The sequence below is a fragment of the Notolabrus celidotus genome, chromosome 10, assembly GCF_009762535.1.
Source record: "Notolabrus celidotus isolate fNotCel1 chromosome 10, fNotCel1.pri, whole genome shotgun sequence".
Lineage (NCBI taxonomy): Eukaryota > Metazoa > Chordata > Actinopteri > Labriformes > Labridae > Notolabrus > Notolabrus celidotus.
In genome coordinates this window covers 26803924-26829942 of record NC_048281.1, presented here as the reverse complement: position 1 = coordinate 26829942, position 26019 = coordinate 26803924, and the positions used below count along the sequence as shown (strand labels likewise).

At 39.5% G+C, this 26019-nt stretch overlaps 1 protein-coding gene across 1 annotated transcript in view; it reads left to right on the top strand.

The window, feature by feature from the left end:
- The first annotated feature begins 488 nt into the window (after positions 1-488).
- Positions 489-26019, top strand: part of acod1 (aconitate decarboxylase 1) — a 38856-nt gene continuing 13325 nt past the window's right edge. Inside the window, exons 1-2 of the mRNA XM_034693795.1 lie at positions 489-647; positions 988-1101. The gene's annotated coding sequence lies outside the window, so the exon portion shown is untranslated. The remainder of the gene's footprint in view (positions 648-987; positions 1102-26019) is intronic.

Below are 26019 nucleotides of genomic sequence, written 5' to 3'. Positions count from 1 at the left end.
GGCTACAAAAGATTCTAAATTGAGAGCCGTTTGGGAGTCGAAAGAGTCGGCTCTTCTTTGGGAGCCGACTCTCTGAAAAGAGCCGAACTTCCCATCACTAACTAATACGGTAAATGAAGCCTATATTGTTTTGTGCTTTTGCAACTCTGGGGATAAAGAAACATGATTTAACCGAATGTACTCCTTTGCAATCTTGACTGCACTTGTGTATTTTGAAAATACAACGTTTTGAGATTTTTTAAGAAGTACTTTTAAAGCAAGTACTTCAGTACTTTAAGTCTAGTAATAATCTGACAGAGCAACTTCCACTTGTATTGGAGTAATATTTGACATGGAGTATCTATACTTTGACTTAAGTAATGAAGCTGTGTACTTTGTCCACCACTGTATATATGACCCATTTCATATCAGGTGTATTTTATTAAATTCTTACAGTCATTGAAAGGTTAAAGGTTAAAGGTTAATGTGCGTATCACTTTAAGAGAGATTCCAGGGGAGCCTACATCATGTGACCAAAACAAACGTTCGGTTTGGCCACGCCCCTTGCCATGCTCTGTGTACATTCATAACAATTTACAGCTCAGGAAAGAGAACCGTTGATGCTCGTTCAGTGGATTCTCAACGAGTCAAACACATAAAGTGACGAGGTAAGTTAATTGCCAAAGTATTAATGTAAGCTCAATTAGTTTAAGTATATTGTAGCTTGATATTTATCCTGCTACTGCTAGTTAGCTAACACACCGTGCGTAACTTGGCTAGGAACACCGCTGGCAAACAGAGGTAGTGTAAACATTGTATGCTAAGTCTGTTTTTCCTGCTTTTGTGATATTACTGATATGAATATGATATGAAATGTCATTAATTGGCGTGATAAAGCAATGGTTTTGAGTGAGCCTCAGTGAGCATAATTCAATGTGGTTTATTTCGTAGCTTTTGGCAATTAAGCTAACTGTAAACCCTCCTTTGAATCCCTTTTACACTTTACAGGCTGATTTTGGACTCAAATCCAAGACCAATGGCATCCAGCGGTGGCCTGAGGCAGACTGGGTCAGGGCAGTCGAAGAAGGAGGAGGTCAAGACAGGTTCTAGGCAGACAGACAGGTTTGTACCATCCTTGTAACATTAGGTGTATACACATTTCATTGATAAAAAAGATGTTGTCCAAAGAGTGACAGTGAGATCCAACAGTGCCCTATGGCCTGCCATGCCTCTTCTAAAACAGCAGCGGGTGCATGTCAGGGCACCAGGCACTTTTCTTGTATTCAGTCTTCAAATATTCTTACCTTATCATGTTTGATTATCATTATGCTTTGAAAACTGTCAAATATTTTCTTTTACTACACTTCCAAAGAATCATTTTCCCACCGTATTGAAATTCTTTCTAATCAAACACACTTCAGATGTTCTATTTATTTTCATAGCAATAAATCATCAATACTCTGCTTAATGGGCTTCTAAACACATCTATGATATATTATCTATCATAGGCACTAACACTGGCACTAGTGGCTGGCAATGAAGTCAATACCATTACATTTGCAACAAACACCAACTTAGATTCAAGGACAAACTCATTAGAATTCTGCAGCCAAAGGTCAAAGGTCACTGGGAAATCATGTCTGCCCCAAGCGGCAACCTCTGGTCTAAAAATGTGAGTCCAATGCAGTAGTGTTAAAAACTGCAGTTCATTGAGGATCCGCTTGAGGCTGACTCTGTAAGTACCGGAATTCACATACACATGAATGGGAAAAAGACGATCTTTACAGCAGAAATAAACATGTTTACAGCCTGGTACAAAAGACAAGTGTAGTCTGGATAGCTCATTTCTCGATCTGCTCTCACTGTACGGGGGGGGGGGGTGAATTTTTTTCTAACGCGCCAATCTCGAAGATATTGAGATTACTAGTCTTCCAATGAGAGGCACAGCTGCCTGCGGGAACACTGCAGCTGTTGGCTAGGAGGCTCAAACTCCACCTCTTTACGTCACACTGGCTCCACAGCAGCTCTTCAGAAACAGATGGGTGACCTCACGGATACTACGTCCATATTTTATACAGTCTATGGTCGGCCCCCTTCTTAGACCAAATTCCACCAGATCCGTCTCCGATCCACACACCGGAGCCCTCCAGATCAGATATGCAAAACTTCTATTTGTGCCAGATGCCGGGGCACGATGTATCAATCTCAACAGAGAAGATCGAGTGGGACAGGAAGTCAGGCACCAAAACAATATTGAAACATAAGGTTAATTTTCAGAATAAAACACTGTGTTACCGCCAGATTGTTTTTCTCCTAACTACAACAACAAACTCTCATAATGAGCGAAGCCAAGCTTGGAGACATCAGGTCAGAGGTTTTCAGAGGCCAATAAAGACAACATAGATGAGGAGAGAAGTCGGTTATTCAAAAATGCAGTTAATACCAAGGGAAAACCTGACTCCAGCTGTCCAGCGGTCCTGTTCGGTGCTGCATTCTGAAAATTCAACTGGTGGGTGTTGACAGATGAGAGAGGACGGAGTCAGAGCGTTGTGGCTTGGAGCAGGACTGGACATGGATCTGGTGGAAGTCCTGGGTTATGCTTTCTATCCATCACCCCATGAGCAAACATTATATTTTATTTATCTGTTAAATATTCACTTGAATCATAACTTCCACTTTACTGACTATAAATCTTAAATTAGATTCTTCAAAGTCTTGTCTATGCATCTTAAATCATTATCTTGAAATAAATAGATGTAAACTGCAACTTTATTGGATGGTGAAGGCACACAACTGATGTGCAGTTATTCTGGTTTATTAATGATTGATATATTTTTTAAATCCATCTGTAGACCAACTACTCAGCAAATGAACACATACATTTATTGTCCTGAAAAGTACTATACTTCACAGAGAAAAGCAGTTTTCTCAGAGGCTGCCTCCTCTTACAATTACCAGATGGCAGCATTTACAGGCATTAAAAAACCCTTAAATGAGACAGTCAGTCCACTTCACGATGGTCTTGTTTGCTTTCATGGGTCATACAAAGGCCTCAGTATTAATTTCCGTCTGTTTCATAACTAGCTGAAAAGTCCTCGCTGGAGCTTTAAGTTATGTCAGAATGAGTTAATGTACAAAAAAACTTTTCACACCTGGGAGGATTTAGAGGGGCTGGTGTTACTAGTGACAGGAGCTGTTTCCAGTCTTATGCTAAGCTACCTGTCATTTGACTAAATATATTGAACATATACGTAAGACAATTGAATTCCCATTTTCTGAAGATGACTAGTCTTGTACAGAACTTGAAGTGAGTGTGTGAGATAAAGTTACTCAGAGGTAAATGTCATCAATAGTTTGAAGTCAAAAACTCTGCAGTTTAAAAGAAGATCAGGGAACATTAAAGTGGATCAGCAGGGAGAGTTGCTTTGTTTTTGTGTTTTTGTTTCCTCTCTCTTTCTTTTGTGCTCATTAATCCTCCTTTGCCCTTTAGTAATCTCTCGCTGCCAGCCTGATTTCCTGACTGAGGAGTGGCAGCTGTTGACCTCCACTATGGAGATAGATTTAGCTCTGATTTGAGAGGGTTCATTCTGACTGTCGGCCATGATAAAGCAGCTATCTGCTGATTCACCAGCTGCTGTAGGCTGCAGTTCCTCCTAAACACCACCCTCGGTCTTCCTGACAAACCCTCTCTGATCTAATAAGAAATCAATACTGTTAATATGCTATACCACCTGGTCTCATCCAGCCTACAGAATGTTTTGCATTGGGTCAATGGCTGCTCAGGTAGGGGGAGATTAGCTGGCTAAGTGAGCAGGATGTGGAGGAAGACCCATCCTGGTCCAAGTTGGTTGCTTACCTCAGGCCTTTATTGGCTGATAGAAAAGCCTGCTGCTCCTCTGCTAAGTTTAGAGATCGGAGCACAGCTGGAGTTTACATGTGCAAGCACAGGAATAAATGGCGAGACAAAATGCATCCTCTTCTACCCACTAGTCTGATTTCTTTCATTCAGTCGCACCTGCAAAATGTGTTTTTCTTTCAGCTTCTCTGACGTGCATTAAAGTGCATGAATATTTTAAAAGTCTCCTCTAAACAGGTCGTGGAAAACAATCAATCTTGGATAATCACTGCTTATGTAGATATTACCGAACTGTCAAAGAACTGCTCTTAGGTGCTGATGGAAGTGTCAATTGCTTTCCTCATTTCCTGGCACTACCATTGGAACATTATATAATTTCTTTATTATGTAATTGTACTTGTTCTCCAGTGGTGTAACAGGAGAAGTAGCCAAGCTGACAGCCCAGTACCTGTGAGCTCTGATTATACCTGTAATTTAAATCAGCATAAATGTCCCAGCATGAGACAATGAGCAAGTCGACTGCAGAACACAATTTCTTTGACCGGGGATGATAATCATGTCGCCACGACAGGTATCAATCCTGGGTGACTCACTTTGATCCACCTCTGCATTTCAACATCATACAGGAAGATAAAATTTTCATGGCTTTATGTATGAAGACCAAGAATTTCTCCACTTTAAACGCAGCCTTGTAACTGCTGTGAGGTGAAATGCAAGAGCGCCTTGTGTTAGAAAGTGGTTTCGTAAGAATTTTCACAAACGCTTTCTCCTTTTCAAGCAAAGAGAGAGATGAGAAGGACCGCTTCACTAACTGTAAAATACAACAACAGAGCTGACAAATCATGGCTGGTGCCAAATATAGAAAATATAAAACATTTATGAAACATTTGAGCAATTAAAATATCTTCTAGGTAATTGAACATGAGGAAATAGAAAAACACAAGGCTGCTAACTCTGTTATCAGCAGTACACTGGAAAAAATGCCCCTCAAAAACAAGAAAAAAAAACATAATTCAATGTACTTTTACCTTGAAATAAGCAAAAAAATCTGCTAATAGAACAAGTGAAAATTTTCTTGGTAAGATTTCTTAGAATAAGACGTAATATTTAGAAAACTGTGATCTTAAAATTAGCAGGGAAAACTTATTGTAAGCAATATTTTACCAGTATTTTAAAGCTTAGTGTCTCAGAATAAGACAGGAATGCTAACAATCAGTATTTTTTCACTCAAATACGATTTTTGCACTAATAAATTTCATGTCAACTTCTTCATTTGAGATATATTCACCTTAATTTGAGTTGTATTATAGCGGCACTTCTCTAGGTTTAAGACAGGGTTGTACTTGAAATAAGATTACAAAGTTTAATTTGAGTATTTTGAGATATAATTTCTTCTCATAGTGAGCTGGATATACTAATATTCAGTCATGTTGTTTTTTAAGGTTAGCCAGCTATGCTCTAAAGTAGGTGTTTCATTGTGTGCATGTAGTTTGACGATGTATATTTTTATCTGATTTAGAAGAAACAGTGCCTGAAAACTGTAACCCATCCTTAAAAACAACAACTTTTCTTTCTTTCTCTCCATCTTTTATCAATGGAGCTGTTTTCTGATAGATTCTACAATAAAATGCATTTACTTAAATCAAGTAAAGGGTTTGTCTTAAATCAAGAATATCCGTCTTCTACAAATAAGATCTCAGATTGAAAAATGTATGAAAAGTGAAATAAACCTTGTTTCTTCTAAATTTCATCTCAAAACAAGATCATTTTAAGATTGGTTGACTTAACAAGATATTTAAGATGCATCGTCTTGAAACAAGTCCCTCTATCTTGCTCAAATTTTACTTGTTGAGTAAATTTATCTTAAATCAAGCAGGATAAGACATTTAGACTAAAAATGAGTCAATTTCACTCGATAAGATTTTGAGTTTTTGCAGTGTAGTTGTAATAATTACTATTCTTCATTTAGACAATGTTTAGTTCAGGAAATAAACCATGAACTCAAACTATATGTATTCAAATGTAAGTTTAAATATCATATTGTGGTATAAGGGTGGCATTGTTCTACAATATGAATTCAAAGAGCAATTATGTTCCTCTCCTGCTCTGGTGTCTTTTATTCTCTCAGTGTAGCTTGTTAACAGTCATATTTCAGGGCAGCAGTCTAACATAAACATGGTAATCTGATAGAAAAACAGGAAATGAAACGTACATGATTGCCCTCAACACTGTGACAGAATTGTAAAAGGAAGCAGAGACCGGTAATGTCATCCCCTTAAATTCAATTGACTTCTTCACAGATTCATGCAGGCATTAACTGCAAGGGTTGGACCACAAAACACACGGGTCAGTTCATTAAAAGTGGATATTAATTTATGCTGAATCGTTCGCTGTCTCCTCCAGCTGAGCTGCATTTAAACGGTGCCAAGGCTCAGACAGCAGTTCATACAGAGGACAGATATTCCTGTAGGAGCTTCATGCACATCCATCAACAAACAAACAAACAAACAACCACGGAGGAGGTGATCAGACAGCATGCAGGCACCTCTCTATATAGTAGCAACGGGAGTCTGCCCACACATTTTAAAAAGGAGGACCAAAATAGAGACTTTGTTCCTGAAAGTTTGTGCACATCATAATAGAATACACTTCTCACAGACTTAATTAGCCAACATGGTGAGAGTTTATCACTACAGAAGCACATGAAAACCTTCAATTTAAATGACAGTTAGGACAACCCCAATTCCAAAAAAGGTCAGGATGTTATGTAAAATGTCGATAAAAACAGAATTTATAATTGTCTTTATTTAAACTTGAAAATCATTGAGAGCAAAGCCCGCATTTACAATGATGTTGAGCATATAAAAGAAACATTAATTTAAAATGCATGATAAGCAAACAAAAGATAAAACCTTAAAAGAATGATGGTTAATTAAAAACGGACAACAATTAAAAAGTAATGTTAAAACAAAGTCAGTTCAAACGGGTACAATCAGATGTTAAAACGTTTATGACTAAGGTTTTATAATGACTAAAAGAAACCAGAAACCAAAGAGTTCCAAGCAGATGGTGCAAAAAAGCCAAATGCAGATCTTCCAAGCTCTGAATGAAGTCAAGGAACCTGGAGAGTAAGATCTATGTGTTGTGCTCCAGAGGACGAAACTAGTATGGATGATATATATGAGGGTAGCATCCCAATAAGCGCTTTATAAATAAACAGGTATGAGTGCAAATCACTTCTTTCAATCAGAGAGGACCATCCCACCTTTTTGGATGCAAAGGAGGATGCATTGATGAGTATTGTAATGATCACCTGTAATAAATCTAAGTGCAGTGATTTGATGGTTTGAAAATTATTTAAACTCTATGTTTAACTGAAATTAGTGCAAAGATATCATATCATGTACATGAAGCATACAGAGATTTCCTCAGATTCTCTGCATCTTTTATGATGTTTTTTTACTGCAGAACTCCAGTCATGTTTCTAACCTGTTGCAAACTAACCTAATTAGTTTGGTGACGTTGCCCCGGTGTTTTTTTTTTTCTTCCTTTTTTTCCACATTACACATTTTTCAGTGTTTTGTTGTCTCTGTCCGTTTATTTTTTATACAACAATAACAACATTTTGTTCTCTACTATTCTTCTGCTATTCATGCTACAATGTCTGTGTTGCTGCAACAGCCAAATTTCCCCCCAGGGATCAATAAAGTTTTATCTTATCTTTAAATTTGGGTTTCAATATTTCGACAGCACTATTTTCTATTTAATTTGGAAGCCATCAAAATATTTTTATACCAATCTCATACTCTTCTTTAAAAATGTATGATTTTGCAGTGAGAGGTTCATTTCAGTTGTTTTCTTGAGATCTTGTCTTATATTTCCCATTATCTCAGGAAATCAAATCTTATTTGTTGTTTCATAACAGGATCCAGCAATCAAATAACATCAAGAAAAAACCCAGAAATTACTCATTATATATCACAGGAAAATTGAGTAGTTGAGTTCAGCATTACAAATATGGCTCCCGACAGTCACAGCTGGGTGACGCCACTAAGACTACGTCCATTATTCATACAGTCTATGATTGATACTCAAGTAAACTTAAATCATGTGTTTCTAAGCCATGTTTTTGAGACATAAGGACTGTCTTTTTTCTCTGATTTTAATGAAAATATGTAGAAAATTGTTTTCAATTGACATTGGCATAATCATATCAAAGGATAGTGCAGGTGATCTGGAGTCTTAAAGTATGTATATCATATTCGAGTGTTGACATTTGAAGAATATTTTGGCCCAAACAGAATCAACTTAACTCCAGGTAATTTTCCATCACAAGCTGTGTCACTACTGCGGCTGCTTCTGTAAGCGCTCTCTGTGTTGATCACCTGGGTATAGTGACCATACTGCTGTGGTTAACTTGTTTTCACATGCCCCTTTCACCTCATGCAATATCTCCATCATATCTCTCTTCCCATGACTCACCTTCAGCTCTCTCCCACTCCCCTGGTTTGCTCTGAATTATTTACCGAGCTCACTATGGGGAGTTTTCGTTGCTGTTTGCTTGGTGAAACATTTCAAAGATGTACAAAAGAGAATCTGCATAGCTTACTATAACTGATGTAAAGGCTATGTAATAGTTTTGTAATCTTGGGGTTATCTTATTCCTGAAGAGATAGACAGATAGAGAAATGGTGTCAGCTAGCCCTTAAACATTGATTCATGAAAATGAATGTTTAAACAGCAGTGTCCTCAGAGCTGTCTGTCATGATGGGACGCATATAAAGCAGGTGACTGTTTCTGCTAATTACATGCTAATGATGCAAACTGACGAATGCTGAATCCACATGTCTGTGTCTCTCCTGCAGAAACATGTTGTGATGATAATGATCCACTTCTCTGTGATAGTTTCAGGATAGGTCCCTCCGGTCTGTGGACCTTTCTATCCGTCATCTCGGCTGCAGCTTTTGGTCATAATAGAGAGTGAAATCACATCCTTGAAGGCCCACTTGGGTGAGCGGAAAACAGCAAAGGCACGAACAGAGGACTGATGGTGGTGCCTCGTAGTGATTCATTATTTGGTGTAGGATATAGAAACTTGGTCCAGCAGGGTAAGACCATTGACCCTAATGGACCTGAAAACAAAGGAATCTTACTGACACAATCAATGGAGGGTTGAAGAAAAAGCACAAAGTGAGGAGCTGGTCTAGGTCACGGATCTGCAGTATATGTAGTTTATTGCAGTCTTGTGTGGAGAAACTATAAGAAATCAAACATATAGAGGCTGGGTTGTGTATGGTGCTGAGAATATTACTGATAAAAAAAAAACCTTGGAGGTTCAGTGCAAGTGAAATGTTCGTGACTGCACGAGTCAATACTCTCCAGGCTGTTTTTAAAAATCTCATGTTTAATTGTATTTGCCAACTTGATGGCCCAGAAAACAAAATCATTTTGGTCCTGTCCAACATAAGATTCAAGAACAACATGCCTTATCTGAAATTTTAGTTGTTTCTTTCTTTGAATTTATATTTTTATATAAATTACATTGCATATAGATTATACTGTATGGAATCTGTTACATTTTATTGTGTGGATTTTATATTCTAACTCTTGTGTTGTCCTGTATCTGGACCTTGAGTCCACAATAGACACAAGATATTAAACATCTATGGTAAAGGCTGTCCATCATAACTCTACAAACAGGACAAATCAAGACAATCTGTGTGCATATAACAAGTTTAGAGAAAAAAAAAATACAATCAAAAACTTAAGTCAGCACCTCAAACTATGACGGATGTTAAAGCAAGTGATAATGAATCATACCTTTTTTTTAAATGTAAGAATTGAGATCAAAGCTCAACATTTACAGAATCATTTAATAAAACACTCTCTCCTCTCTTTGCTCATGAAAAAGGGGAAAAATGTGGAGGTGAGAGCATACAGTCTAACCTGGCGTGGGTGAGCTCTATTCCAAATATGCTTCTCACCCTGGCTCTGCCTTCCATGTCTGCTTTCTAACATGGCCCTACATACTCTGCTCCCTGTTTTCTCTCTTTTCTCTCCTCTTTCCCTCATTTAGTTGGGGGAGTAGGGAAAGGTAGAGCATATAGTCCAACCTGGCGAGGGTGAGCTCAGGCCAAAACAAGCATCTCGCCCTGGACAGGCCTTCTCTGTTTTCTATCTGATCTATCCCTGTACTTCTGTCTTTGTTTTCTGCCTCTGCTATCCTCTCTTGCCTTATTTAGTTGGGGGAGGTAGAGCGTACAGCCTAACCTGGCAAGGGTAAGTTCTAGCAAAACAAGCGTCTTGCCCTGGATAGGTTTTCCCTACCTTCTTTCTCACCTCTGTATATACATATATATACATACTCCTCATTGTTTTTTATCTTCCCCCTCTTCCATCCTCTCTACCCTTACAAAAATGGGGGAGTATGGGGAGGCAGAGCATACAGCCTAACCTGGTAAGGGTGAGCTCTAGCCCAAACAGGCTTCTCGCTCTGGATCTGCCTTCCATGTCTTCTTTCTAACATGGCCCTACCTACTCCACTCTCTGTTTTCTGTTTGTCTGTAGAGGGAGATAGAGCATACTGTCTAACCTGGCAAGGTGGAGCTCAGGCCAAAACAAGCTTCTCGCCTTGGATAGGCCCTCCCTGTCCTCTTTCATACGTCTACCTAAACTCCTGTCTTAGTTTTCTGTCTCTTCTGTCCTCTACCCTCATTAAAGTGAGGAAGTAGGGGGAGGTAGAGTGTACAACCTAACCTAGAAGTGGGAGCTTTGGCCCAAACAAGCTTCTTTCCATGAATAGACCTTCCCTGTTGTCTTTCTATCCCCTTTCTGTACACATTTACCTCTATCTGTTTTTGCTCTTCTCTTTTCTATCTTGATTTTCTTGATACCTTGGAGTACAGATATGGTTGATTGTGTTACTCTCTTTTCTTATTGTTCTTTAATATGTTGCAGCCTCATTAGGCCCAACTACGTACCACTAGTCTCGGTCATGATCTACAGTACATTTGACAGAGTATAAATTCAAGGTTAGTAATCACAATTGTTTGTCCATTTTTTTATAAGAAGGGTCTTTTCCAGTAAAGTGTCTCTAACATGACCTTAGATCAACCCTAAAAACTACAAAACACCCTCTCCGGTTACCCCTCCTCCTCACCAAGCAGCTGGCATATTGTTTATGTTTCCAGCCACCCTGGCATCATTTGACCTTTATATTTCCAGAAAAATCTCTCTGAACCACTGCAGAGTCTTTAAATGTCACCTGTCTCAGTGTGATCCGAGCTTCACAGTGAAAAAGGAATGCGCTGAGTGAGACTCCTCAGACCACCTGTTGCATTGTCGTCATCAACCTCACCGTGACCCGTGTGCATCAGTGTGGAGCAGTTCCTAACAGCCAGGCAACGACTTCATTGGTCAACTTAGGCCCGTGTAAGTGAGGCAAACATACTTAACAAGACAAACAACAAGCACATTAATAAATAAAGGACTGTCTCAGCAGCACCTCAGTTAAAGCCCTGACGACATCTTTCCAATGTTTGAAATTGATCCACGTCACACTCAACCCTTCAAACTTGCTGCCTTTTTCTCAGAGGCGTTTTCTTCATTACAGTCAATATAAGAATTTCAACCTGCTTCCCCTTGACATCTTAATAAGCTCTAAGCTGAGATTAAAGGTATGACACCACAGTTTCAGCTGCTGATAAAACACAGACATCATTAGAAATGACTTCAGTGGGGCTTTAGATGTAGTGATCAATGACATAACAGCACTTATCCAGGCGGTTCTCTAGTTTCCATACCCGCAATGTCTGACAGGGATGAAGCTGCTTTTGTGAAGCACTGTGGGGGATCAAGCGACAGGGCCTTGTAAACAGGAGAAAATATAGAACCAGAGTCAATATATAAGTGGCATTCGATTGCAGGCTGCTGAGCTTTCTGAATAATGGCCAAGATTGATGCACAGTTCAGTGCTTCTCTGTAAGAGTCAAATCATTAAAGCTCTGGAGTCTTGGCTGAGTGACACAGCTTTCCTACGCTGTAATAGGAAGGACCTGACAATTTAATTGCCCTCAAAATGTAATGATTTTCATATAGTATGGACAGATTTAAGAATACTTTCTAACAAAGTGTCCAAACTCATTTTCTAAAGGTAAGAAAAGCTCAAAACTAAATATGTCTAGTCTCTTCAATTACAATCATTTGGATAAACTACTACTTTTATTTAAAGCCTCTGGTAGCCCAAATCAACAAAAACATTCTAGCTATGATATTTATAGTCACATTTATATTTCTCTTTGCACCACTGTGCTCGGGTGTCACTGTCTGCACATCCACCGGTGAAGATGACAGCTTGTTGATTCTTCTATTTTCCTAACTGCGCTGATTTGGGGAAACTTTGGGACGCGGCTGAGTTGAGCCGTGGCCGAATGGCTAAAGCAGTCCTGCATATGCGCCACTCATCTCCCTCAGGACAGGTTCTCTTACTTTCCCTGGGATCGGTTCACTAACTTTCCCCAGGACCAGTTCACTAACTTTCCCTAGGACCAGTTCACTAACTTTCCCTAGGACTGGTTCACTAACTTTCCCTGGGATCGGTTCACTAACTTTCCCCAGGACAGGTTCACTAACTTCCCCAGGACCGGTTCACTAACTTTCCCTGGGACCGGTTCACTAACTTTCCCTGGGATCGGTTCACTAACTTTCCCTGGGATCGGTTCACTAACTTTCCCTAGGACCGGTTCACTAACTTTCCCTGGGATCGGTTCACTAACTTTCCCTAGGACCGGTTCACTAACTTTCCCTGGGATCGGTTCACTAACTTTCCCTAGGACCGGTTCACTAACTTTCCCCGGGACTGGTTAACTAACTTCCCCAGGACCGGTTCACTAACTTTCCCCATGACTGGTTCACTAACTTTCCCTAGGACCGGTTCACTAACTTTCCCTGGGACAGGTTCACTAACTTTCCCTAGGACCGGTTCACTAACTTTCCCTGGGACAGGTTCACTAACTTCCCCAGGACCGGTTCACTAACTTTCCCTGGGACAGGTTCACTAACTTCCCCAGGACTGGTTCACTAACTTTCCCTGGGACAGGTTCACTAACTTCCCCAGGACTGGTTCACTAACTTTCCCTGGGACAGGTTCACTAACTTCCCCAGGACTGGTTCACTAACTTTCCCCATGACTGGTTCACTAACTTTCCCTAGGACAGGTTCACTAACTTTCCCCGGGACTGGTTCACTAACTTTCCCCAAGACCGGATCACTAACTTTCCTCAGGACTGGTTCACTAACTTTCCTCAGGACCGGATCACTAACTTTCCCCAGGACTGGTTCACTAACTTTCCTCAAGACCGGATCACTAACTTTCCCCAGGACTGGTTCACTAACTTTCCCCAAGACCGGATCACTAACTTTCCCCAGGACTGGTTCACTAACTTTCCCCAAGACCGGATCACTAACTTTCCCCAGGACTGGTTCACTAACTTTCTTCAGGACCGGATCACAAACTTTCCCCAGGACAGGTTCACTAACTTTTCCCAGGACTGGTTCACTAACTTTCCCCAGGACAGGTTCACTAACTTTTCCCAGGACAGGTTCACTAACTTTTCCCAGGACTGGTTCACTAACTCTTCCCAGGACTGGTTCACTAACTTTCCCCAGGACAGGTTCACTAACTTTCCCCTAACAGCTCAGAGTTTAGACAAACGGCTCCATCTGACACCCGGGGCCGTGCTCCTGCACTTCAGCCTCCGCTGCTCTGGGCTTCACATGGTCTTAATGCCCCGGAGACTACAGAGTGATAAAAGTAATATGTGATGAATTCTGATTCTGAAGTATTTTGTAACTCAGCACTCAGAGACCATTTGAAATGAATCATTTTCAGATTCTGGAGATTTGATGTCTTTAGAATCGAGATAAGAGTTAGCGGCCACGCCCACACCGTCCTGAGAACTCCTCTGAACTGGAAAATAAGCTGTTTTTGAACAGAGTTTTTTCATAGTTGTGGATGTTTATTTTCACTCAGATTTTTGTTGAAGCTTGATTACACATTACATTTTGATATTCTATATGAATTTTAAATTTTCCGTTTACATTTCCATAGGCTTTAAGCCCCTGTAAGAGGTCGGTGACTGGTTATGAAATAGAGGTACAGTGATGCCTTTGGTGTGACCTACAAAAGCAATTGAGACCATCAACGACAAGATTGACAAAGGCCAATCACGGCCCTATTAGCTGAGCAGTTGGATACATTTCCGGCATGCACACTCTGATAGTGATAGCAGAGCAACAAGCTCGAGGGCTGTTTTTCCTAATTGTACCTTCACAAAATAGACATACACAGAGATACACACTGATCAGCCTTAACATTATGAACACCCATGCAATCCAGCACAATCTAATACAACACTTCTACCACAAATTTGATGTTCACGAAGCTTCTAGACTTTAAGTTTGTGTTGACACATCACAAAGCTGATAACTGTATTTCATCATTATTGTGGAAGTTGTATTCTGGACTTCAGCTTTAGTGTGTCGGAGTTTTCAAAGGAAACTTAATCAACAACTGTCAAAGCTCCGTCCTGATTTAACAGTCCACTGACAATCGGGCCGTACACTGTGAGCACATAAATCATGAACTTTCGTCACGCGTCGTAAACAATTCGCTCGTACGGTGCTAGTTCACTTTTTATCATGACATTTATAAAATTGAGCAGTGTATGCCCAGCCCAAGAGAAAGTCTGCTTTGGCCATTGACCTCCGATTTCATGATGCCAGTTTGATGAATACCAGTTGAGGCCCAGCTTGGCTCATTCATTCAGTGTTATACCTCAGCTAGAGTCTAAAGGGGAAAAAACAGGATATAAAAACTGGAGATATGGAAGTACATAAGGCGTACCTTGTGCAGGACTGTGCAGAAGCAAGGAATCCAGATATATTTCAAAAAGGTGTTCTCTTCTTTGATGGTTCACTAGCGTCAAAATAGCTCCACATATGCTTGCCAGAACATCAGGTCTAAGCTTCACCTAAGGGTCCACGCTCCAGTGCAGAACATTTGATTTCTGTCAGATAAACAAGTCGCTCAGCATTTTTTCGGAAAACCGCAAAAGAGTCAATGTCTTTTATTTCTTTAAGTGTGATATAAAGAATATTTAGGGCCATGATAAGCTTTTACAGTTTAAACTTTATCTTTGAAAATCAACATAATGTGAAATGTATGTGAAAAAACTGTTTGTGTTAAAGGGAGCGTTTTCGACCTAGTTATCTAATCAAGCTAAAACCTGTAAACAGATCCAGCAGAGGAGGCCAACATCTGTCAGAACAGTCAAGCAGATGTTCGATAGATTTCTTGTATTTCTACATCGCTGCCCCTTCTGATCGCTGTCCTCGTTCCTGAACGTGCATACACTCATTGCTGCGATCACACAGACTCTCAGCACTGCTCACACTTCAGTCTTGTTCTGCTGACAACATTTCAATAAGTGACTGTTGGCTCGGAGCTGTCCGTCTGTCGGGCTGTCAGCCTGATGGAGCTCCTCGGAGAGACTCTCTTCCCAAACATTGTTGTAAAAATTGAAGTGAAAAACCACCAAGAAAAACGCACTCCACCTGGAGTGCGTCCCTGTTGGCCTATATTGATTTAGCGTGCATTACATAAAATCTGTAGGGGCTTCCATGAACTCCTCCAGTGTTTTATTCTCCAGCTACAAATAGAGGATTGTCAGACAACCAGCATGCAGAAGAGCAATGCAGCAGTGTTTAGAAGCCCTCTGGATGAAATCATCTGTGAATGCTGTGTTCAAAGTATTTTTCTCCCACCTGTCCTTTCTTTAACTCTGATATGATAGATACAGACAGTTCCTTTTTATCCAGGCACCACAGCTGCTTCTGTGGTTGTATCAGCTTTGGAGAGTGCTTTTAGATTTGCAGCCTTGAAACTCATATCCTCTCATTGTTTCCTCTTTTTATCCATTATAGTTTGTAGAACAAGCAATACTGGGATATTTGTTTTCAATCTGGACTGATGGTAAAGATAATTAAGAGAAAGAAATTGGTTTGACTCCTGCAAATTGTTCTCCCCCTGCATCCCCAATGTGAATTGCTTTGATTTTCCTGTTTTCTTTTAGAGGTGCAGGATGAGACTGAGCAATCAATAATATAAAAACATATATATAAAGGTTGTGCAGAAAGTTACACAAAGAGAAGAGTGCAACATATTGGCCTTTTCTCTATTGCATGGGGTTACTGAACAAAGCATGATCTTGTATGAATGAAAACTCTCTGACAGCATTGTAGTGGCTATTTGACTTTGTAACTTTACAAAAAAACAAACTAAAATCAAAAACCGACCACGAAGCATCGGAGTGGATCATACACAGGATCAAAAGATTGCCAATGTCCAGCCAAGTATGAAGTTTCTGGTGGTTTATTGAACAACAAAAGGGGCTAATTTCAGACAATAGGTAGCCTCTTTGTGCTCTCACATCTCCCGATAAAAAAACATTCACCTTCCCCGGTGTCTGCCCCTCCTATCTTACCTGCCCATCTATAAACACATCACCTGGTGCAAAACTATCAACCTATTAAAGTGAGTAACAAAATATATTGATTACACCTAAGGATATAATAATATAATGAAATAACAATTAAAGCTAGGGTTGGTAGTCACGAAAAACTAGCATGAATTTGAATGTAGCATGTCCTCAAGACTCCGTCTAACCCGTCGCCCCTTCTCCCCGGAGCTCCTCCAAAACGACGCCCCCGCTCACATGCACGAGCGCCGCTGCTTCGCGACCATATGATCGTGACTGATTCAAAACCGACCCTCAGCACATCGTTTGTGTTTTGCACTATGTCAACTCATGTCTCACTCAGTGGTAAGAAAACAACAAAACATTATCATAGTGAAAGATAAAAACATAAACAAACATGAAATGTACACGCAGGAGGCGGGCAGAACGGCAGGACGGGATTTGATTGGTTATATAATTTGGCTCCTGATGGCAGGGATCACCTTATGTATTGATTGCCATCGGGACATAAAGATAATTTTAATCAGTATAACAAAAAGAGTATCTAAACCTTACTCCCAACCCCAGCTTTAATTAATTGATTAAAGTAAAAATAATCAAATACATGAAACAATGTAAATAGCTCCAACAAGCATGATTACTTGTAGCAGAAGTAGGTCACTGACCACAGCAGTCTTTCCATAAAATAACAAGTTCTAAGAATTCATGTAAAACTGAGTTAGTGCAGATATTTCTACCCTGAAAGACAAAGACAAAGATAGTGAAGTCACTTTACATTCTGACACAGGCAAACCAAACAATTAGTATTTTGTTGTGAGTATTCTTAATTAAGTTTGCTGTTTTGCATTTATTGTAGAACACACATAATCACTTCCATTCTGTTTACTTTAAATTACATTTCAGTGGTCAGCCTCTTGTCGAAAAAAAATGTGCAAACGTTTCTCTTAACGACTTAATAATAATATACTCAAGTTCTTTCTTTGCATGAAAACCCAACAAGCATTTAAAGTTAGATAGAGGATTAGGAAATCATAACATGACTCAAACGTTTTTGTTATCAGTGCCAAAAGAATGATGTGAGATCAGCCCACATTACATAATTTGGTTATTGTACATATGAAAGCTGTTATGTTTTCCAGCTTCAATCTATTATTTCCATCACTTATGAATACTTTGCAGCTTAAAGAAAAAGAATCAGAACTCTGATGATTGACTGGCCGAGTCATTGCTGAGATACCAGACTACAAAAAAGCTATTTTTTTTTCAAAGAGAGTTATACAGCAGATTTCCGCAGCTGGTCCAAAGGTAACAAAATCCACCTAAAGCATCTCCAATCCATCTTCACAGCTCACTGTTTATTTCTTACATCTTGTACGTGTAATTAAAAAAAATGTATGTGTAAAATGTAGTTTTAAAGCACTATAACATTGTCTTTGTTTTTCAGATCCTGTAGGGGCTTCATCTTAGGCATAGTTTGGACTTCAAGTTTTGGGGTTCACAAAATTAGAGGAGGTGTGATGCGTTTAATAAAACCAGAGTGATGCAATTTTGTGAGAATTAAGTAGGGATGTAAGGATACACTCAACCCACGATTCGATTCAAATCTTGATTTTTGGTTCACGATACGATTCACTCAAGATTCTCAAACGTTTTTCAAGAAAACTGGATTGAACTCAAAATTTAAATAACTATCAATTTATTTCAATTCTCAGATATGGACAGTTGCAATATATATTTTTTTCTCTTATATTACTTTGTAAACAAAGTAATCTTTTTTCATTTGTAAGGTGTGTTGTAACTCAAATAAAACCACTGCACACTTTTTTCAGCACATTGCAAAAAAAACTAAAATTACCGTACAAAAATATCTTGTTGGAAAATTTCAGAACAATTATACAGAAATGGAAAGTGAACGATTCCCAAATGAAAGTATTAAATAATAAAACAAATAACCCAAAGTGCAGCTTATGCTCCTGGCTTGGAATTTAGTTGCCATATACCTCAGACTGTAAACATAAAGGTGCATCCTGAATGCTTGGTCACTACCTGCTGCCGCCATGTCTCTTATGCTCAACTCAGCGAGTGACGAGAGAGCAGCGCAACAGACTTAATGATGTTTAACAGGCGGAGTGAAATTCAGATAGTGCCTTCTACTGTTTAAAAATAATATCGCAACACAAATTTTGTTGAATCGATTTTAATCCAGCCTTATTTGCATTGATTTTTTACCGTCTTGTGATATATCCTTACATCCCCAAAATTAAGTTTAAAAAAAACAAACTTGTACTAAAAAAATCCAATCCTGCAGACCCTGTTAGCGTTTCTCTGTCACACACAGATCACTAAATCACTAGATGAGTTATGTCAACGCATGGATTGTTGTTATAGCCACTGCGTGGATTGTTGTTATAGCCACTGCGAAGTAGGGACGGTCAGGGACATTTTTTACCTTAATGAGACGCTGTGTACATTTATGCACGTGGAATGAAATCTGCGAGCACACCAACAGTATTTGATAAAATCTTATGGTAACAAAGTCCTGTGTGATCAACTTCAGAGGAAAGTAGGCTAAACCTTTGTTTTTATTCTGCTTGCATGGTTGCATTTAAGCATGTTTGTCTGTTTCTACAAGTATCAGAGTGCTCTTCCAAGTGAGCGTGTGGAGAGCTTGGTGTCAGTCACAGGGCTGTTAAGGGCTGCACTGAAGCAGACGTGTGAGGAGACGGGGATGAGGGTGTCCTTATCTTTTGGCATCTGATTTGCCTCCTACTGAAAGCAGTCACACATTGCAAGGGAAACAAAAGCCCACCCTCTCCTTGCCCCGTGTCAATAAATAACTCAGTTTAAGTGATCAGCAAATACACACTTCTTTTGGTGTAGGAGCGCTGCTGCATGTCTCTGTACACTGTCTGACTAATGCACTCTCTAAATAGCAGGAAGGGTTGAGTTTAGACCAGGTTTTAGTCGGCCTATGGCACAGTCGCCTTCTGCGTCCCCAAGATAACGTGCAATCTGGGCTCCTGACTGCACATCGTTTTAAAACCAGGGTGAGACCCATGAACCCCCCAAACGACACCTACGAGCTACATCCACTCCTTTCTTACAGTCGGTGAAGAAGATGAAATCTCTGGAAGAACAAAAATATGTCTCAGTTTTCTTTATTTTGCTCTCAAACCTGGTAACTGTGCCCTGCCAAATATTATATCACATACAACTCTCAATAAAACACACCCTTGACAGGAAGGTAAAGAGGATATATAGCATGAACAAAGAAAGGGTTCACATGTCAAGTTCTCATTACTTCAAGTGAAGTGCTCTTATATGAGACCTTGTTGCTCAGTGAATGCTGTTTAACAAGCCAACTTTAACCGCTTCGAGGAGACTATAAAGGAAACCAGAGATCCTGTGGTTCATGTTCAAGCCTGTTATTTAAATGATTCCTGCCATAACACATGAGTAGGTTTTCTTTAATGGATCCCAGAGAGTTGTTGAAAGTGCATTTAAGAGAAAAAGTTTAAGGCTAAGATGCTCTGAGGTAAAAGAAGGGCTGCTAAGAAACACTCACCTAGTTCAGTTATTAACATCCCGCTCTGTTTAGTGCATCCTGTTTCTGCAGGAATTTTTCACTTCTGTCCAGGGTCGATAACCAGTGCATTAAACAGGACTATTTCTAAACTCAGACGTAAGCGTTTAATTTGATACATTACCCCATGTATTCATGCTGCTGCACCCTGTAATTTAGTCTCTTATGCACAGAGACATCTTTTCCAAACCAAACCAGATGTGGAAATCCAGGCACTCAAGCAAGGGCAGCAAAACCAAATCCTCTGAAATCACGTATAAACCACTGGAAGTGGAACCACATTCGTGCAGACGTAACCCTGTCATGTTGGACTAATTCTGCTCCTGCAGGATGACTCAGATACCTCTCGGTGATTTTTAAAGAATCAGCAAGAAAAGGGGAAAAATTTCTGACGCCGCTGTTGTAGTCGAAACACCAAGCCTTGAGTCCTTGAGTCGAATTACTGAAAGAGAATCTGAGTTTAGTTTGAGTTCAGTCCCCATTATCTGAGTCTGAGACAAGTCTAAGAGCTCAAGGTTGAGTCTGAACTGATGGGCTTCAATTCTCCCTTTAATAAAACCTAAGAGATGACATATGTACAGATTCAAAAGGTCTACAGTGAACCAGAATGACGCGGTTGCCATCATTTCAACATTAGCTGATTTACTTTGTGTAACACCATAACCAAACAAATGTTCGTATGTAAGCATGATGTGTGATGAATTCATCACTCAAGGCTCTCAAACTGAGAAGCTTTTGGATTGTGTTATGTTATTGAATTAAATCAAATTGATGATGGATTACTGAAAGCATGATGTTCAAAATAAAAGTATTTAATTTTCTGGAAACATTTATCTCCCTTGTGAAAATTTGAAAGGGGCCTTTTTTGCGACACCCCAAAATGATAAGAACGTTTAAACATTAAAATTAATTGGAGTTTCTCAAGTTTGAAAGGAGTCTACTTTCTAGTTTTTTAAGCTTTCACCTACATTTTCTAATGAAGGTTGTTTCACCCACTCAAAGAAATAGAATAGCAAATACAAATAATTTCCACCTTATTAAAATGCTTTCATTTAGCGAGACACAATTGTGTTGAACCAACTAATTGTAAATATGTTGAGTGAACATAAAATATTGACATTACCATTACTTATTTGCAATGTTTGGGTCCAACTTGATTTGCAAAGGTTGTTTCAACATATTTATTGAGGTGGGATCTGACTTCATTGTCTTAGTCACAATAACTTGTTTAATAGATTATTGATAGCTTTTTTTTTTGTAAGTTATATTTTGGGGCTTTTTTTGCCTTTATTTTGAAAGGACAGCTGAAGAGAGACAGGAAACGTGGAGAGTAGGAAGTGAAGGAAGACATGCAGCAAATGCAACGAGGACTATAGCCTCTGCACTTTGACCGCTAGGCCACCAGCGCCCATTTGCAGTCAGTCACAGGAGATCTTTCCCAACTCCCAGTAATGGCTCTTCTTTGCCAGAAGCACGCTACCTTGGCTGATGAATCTGGCCTGTCGCACATTACTGCCACCTTCTGCTCTGGAGAGGTATTGCAGATGGGATTCCTACCTAAACCCATTAGGTTGTGTTGACATCAAGCAGCAACCACCGGTCTCAAACTATGAAGCCCATGCGGAAGTGTTATAAACTGCAATTCATCGAGAATCCACTTGAGGCTGGCTGCAGAAATACCAGAGACCAAATACACACCAATTCAAAAAGACGATCTCTGCAGCATTAATAAACATGTTTACAGCCTGGCTCAAAAAACGGCTCTACATAGCTAATTTCTAGGTCGGCACACACTGGTTACATTTTTTTCTAACGCAACGGTTATGAAGATATTAAGATTACAAGTTTTTGCCCAAATAAGGACATGACTGACTTGACTACTGGACAGGAACACATAGCTGTTGGCTAGGAGTCTCAAACTCCGCCTCTTTATGTCACACTATGCCTGCTTGAGTTCAGCATTTCCAATATGGCTGCTGCCGACGATTGGCTTCAAAACAGCGCTCAGGAACAGATGGGTGATGTCACGGATACTACGTCTATTATTTATGCAGTCTATGATTGACATAAAGCAATCCTGTAGTTTTAAGGATTTTGCATGTCATGTTAAAAGATAGATAAGATAAGATGTTACTTTATTGATCCCCCGGGGGGGGTTCAGTTATTACAGCAACCCAGACATAAGTACCATCAAGAAAGAAATTTCAATAAGTAAAAATAAAAATAAAATAAGTAAAAATAAAAATATATAAATAAAGCTAGAATACAATTTAGATATATACAATGTTACAAATGGAATTTAAATTAAATAGAAGTAATTACAGGCAGTATTAAAAAATTTCAGTAGTGACAAACTACATGATTTAAAAATGTTTAACCACTAAACATGAACTAATATAATACAAGCTACATTTTATACTTATGTTGATAAAACAGACACCCATGTTCCTCTTTTTGAGTGCACAACACAAAGCTGATGTTAAGATTATTTTGTAAAACTTTAAAAAATGATTCCAGGTAACCCCGCTATTAATAGTTGTAGCTTTAATCGGAGGGCACTTTTAATAATGAAAGTTACATAGGTGCAAAGTAAAACAGATTAACACAACTTGATACAGATTAGATCAGGTTTTGAAAAAGAAAATGCATCAGTAAGGTTAAGTCATGATGCCATGTTAAAGCACATTATTTAGGAAGTAAAGATTAAAGCATTTATAAGACAACAACAAAAATCATTTCAGTAAATCCTCAAAAGGCTCTGAGGAAATGATGTCTCAGCACGGTTTTGTTGCAGGGATCAAGTAAAAAATAACATTTAAGGCCTCTGCTATCTTTCCTGCTTTAAAAGACATCTGGTTTGCAATAAACGCAGAGAACACAGAGAACACTCTCATGAATCCTCCTCCATGACATGAGTGGCCCCAGCATATAAGGCTGCATTTAGAGAAGTGGAAAGAGCATTTTCTACTTGATGACTGTAATTTTCAAAAGAACTCAGCTGGGATGAAAAAGGTGGGAGGCTTAATGGCCCCGCAAATAAAAATGGAGCTCAGGTGATCAGGACACATTGCATTAGCCTGCGTGCTGCTGCTGCTGCTGTTGCTGCTGCTGCTCACATATGGCGACAGTTGAATCTCTCTGGCAGAGGTGTGAAATAAAACGTCCAAAAGGAGAGCACAATGCAATTTAGAGACTCGCGGAAATCGATTTCAATGCATCGCACAGTCAGTGACAACATTAACCGTATGTGGGGTGAACTCAGTCTGAGGTTACCGGTAGTGTGGAAACTATAGTAGAAGTTTTAGTGACCGTAACATCACACTTAAGGCTCTGCAGGACATAATGTTTTTGTTATCTTGTTTCGGTCACACATTTGCGATTTAGGGCTTTCATTTAAATGCAATCTCATTGGTTACACTAAACTTCAGTTGTTGCCCTTTTACCCTCTTTTTGCTATTTTCTGATGAAAGAACATCATTAATATCAATAATGTAGTATTCATGGTGGTGTTATTGTTGTTGTTCCTCTGCATGTGCTCTCATAATCCCTTTAAAAACGACCTTGTTCCAACCGCTTGTTATCATCCTCAGTGTCATTTCTTTCTGTTTACTTTAGTGTGTAAGCCTTTCTGCATTCTGTAGTTTCTTTTTCTACTAAAGCTGAAGCCTTGACTGAAGCAAACACCTTTACTTATGGTTAGTAGACTGCACTCATGTGTTCCAAAATACAACAAGTGTTCTTTGTAGAATCATTTCCCTGCTATCTTCACATGATCCCACAGTAACTGGCAGTGAACATCAGGGCTTTCACAATCGTATGAATCCAAAGAATAGAATGTTTGCTCATATCATTGAGCAAATACATCTAAAGTCACGTGTTGTCAGTAGTTGGTGACCTTTTTTTTCTGTTCAAGCCATGCAGCAGGGCAGCACAGTCTGCCATTTGTACGATGTCATGTGGTTCAGGTGTGATGTAACATGAGGTCAGTCGTGGACATTTGTTGCTTGGCCTTCCCCTTTATTTCTTGACCCTTCTTTCCAGTCTCAATTCACAATTGAATATTTTAAAACTGACATTTCCCCAACAGGATTTCTTTTCAGTGCTTTTGCAAAAGTAGTCCATAAACCTCTTGATGCATTCAGTAACACAGAGGGTGACTTAACCTTCTTGCAGGGTTGTGCAGGCAGTGATTCCATCCACCAGAATGCAAAGTGCAGGAGTAGCTGCAGCCTCAGCCACATACTGCTGTATTCATTGGTCCTTCATTCAGACTCTAATGACTGAAATACTTGCATAAGGCTGAAAATAGACTTTGAGGACCAAGTATTAGGATTTGGGGGGGAAAGGTGCAACAAGTTTAAAATGTGGTTAGGGTGGGGCGCTGTTGGGCTAAGCCACGCCCCATACTCAGAGGCCGTAGCCCAAGTCGCACAGGTCGCAGGTCTGATTCCAAACCTGACCGTTTTACTGCGTGTCCTCCCCTGCTCTCTACTCCCCACATTTCCTGTCTCTCTTCAGCTGTTCTATCCATTAAAGGCAAAAATGCCCCAAAATATAACTTAACTTTTTTTTTTCAAAGGTTATGGTTATGATTATGATTATGGTTATAGCACTGGTCTGGCCTAGTGGTTAAGCAGAATGCCCCATGTAGATGATTCCAGCTCAGTCCTGGACCCTGTGGAGGTGGTGGCTGACAGGAGAATTATGGCCAACTTTCGTCTCTGAGGGACTTTTTTTAATATTATATATTCTTGTTGAAATTCTTGTAGTGTACATCTTTTTGTTTGCTGCTGTAACTCCATGAATTTCCCTGTTGTGGGACGAATAAAGGAGTATCTTATCTTATTCCAACCTGTGGAATCTTTTCCTGTGTGTTACACCCTACTCTCTCTCTATCCCGGTTTCCTGCTCTATCCACTGTCCTATCCTTTCTGAATTAAGGTGTGAAATCCCCAAAATATAATTGACAACTTGCAAAAACTTTAAATTTTGCAGTGTGTTTCTCTTAGTGCTAGTCAAAACATCTCATTATCCTCACTATAAGCTGCAATGACCTGACAAGTGAAGATATAAATCTCATTTGAAGATACTTAATGCCAAAATGAAGGATTTATGTGATCTTAATGAATAAAAATGCTTCAATGCAGAAAGAAAAAAAATTCTTGAAACAAGCTTTAATACTTGAATGCTTTGAATGCATGGATGTATGCTGATAAGTCCTTACTTTTGGCTTCTGGAGATAAGACTTATTTCTTGACTTCTCAGGCTTATATTAAGTTTAATGAGACGTTTTGATGAGTATTGAGAGAAAATCCATTCAGTAAGATTTTGCAGTGATGCTCAATTCAGCTCTCTCATCAAGAATGTAATCTATAACAAATCATTTTGTCTTATAATCCCGGGGCAGAAGCAGATTCACTTATAAGTCAAAGCAGATGTGCGAAGACGTGATGGATCCTGTAGAAACACCCTCACTAATGCTCCAGGGATCATAAGCCTTGAAATACCATCATGTTCTGCTTTCACCTCACAGCCGCATTTCTCCTCCCATGAACACCGACTGAAGCATATCCCCTGTTGCGAAGTCAAGTTAAAATGTATTTCTGACTCAGAATTTAATTAGAATAATGAAGCCTTTGGTCTGGAGTTACTGTTGTGATGTGCTAATGATTCCGACTTTGATCTAAAATAACTCCAGGAAGTTGAAACGCATCCTGGACCCACGCGTGCAATTCAAACAGTCCTGATGTCCTGAGGTTCATGGCTCAGAGCTCCTCACGGAGCATGCGCGTACACAGAGAGACCGGAATGAATATTACAAACAGGAGAGATAAGCATATCTCTCCGTCTTGCTGTCTTCTCCAGTCCTTGATTCGATCTGTCTCACAGCTTCTCTCTTTTGTTCCCCGTTATCCCTTCATCACTCTCACCGAAATACCTGACACAGTTATTACATTTCCATTTTACTGAAAGGTAACACAGGCATGGGAATTTAAAGGATTTGTCAGTCATTATTTATGTTTATCTGCCGCTCTATCTTTTAAAACTCTCCTCTTTTATTCTCA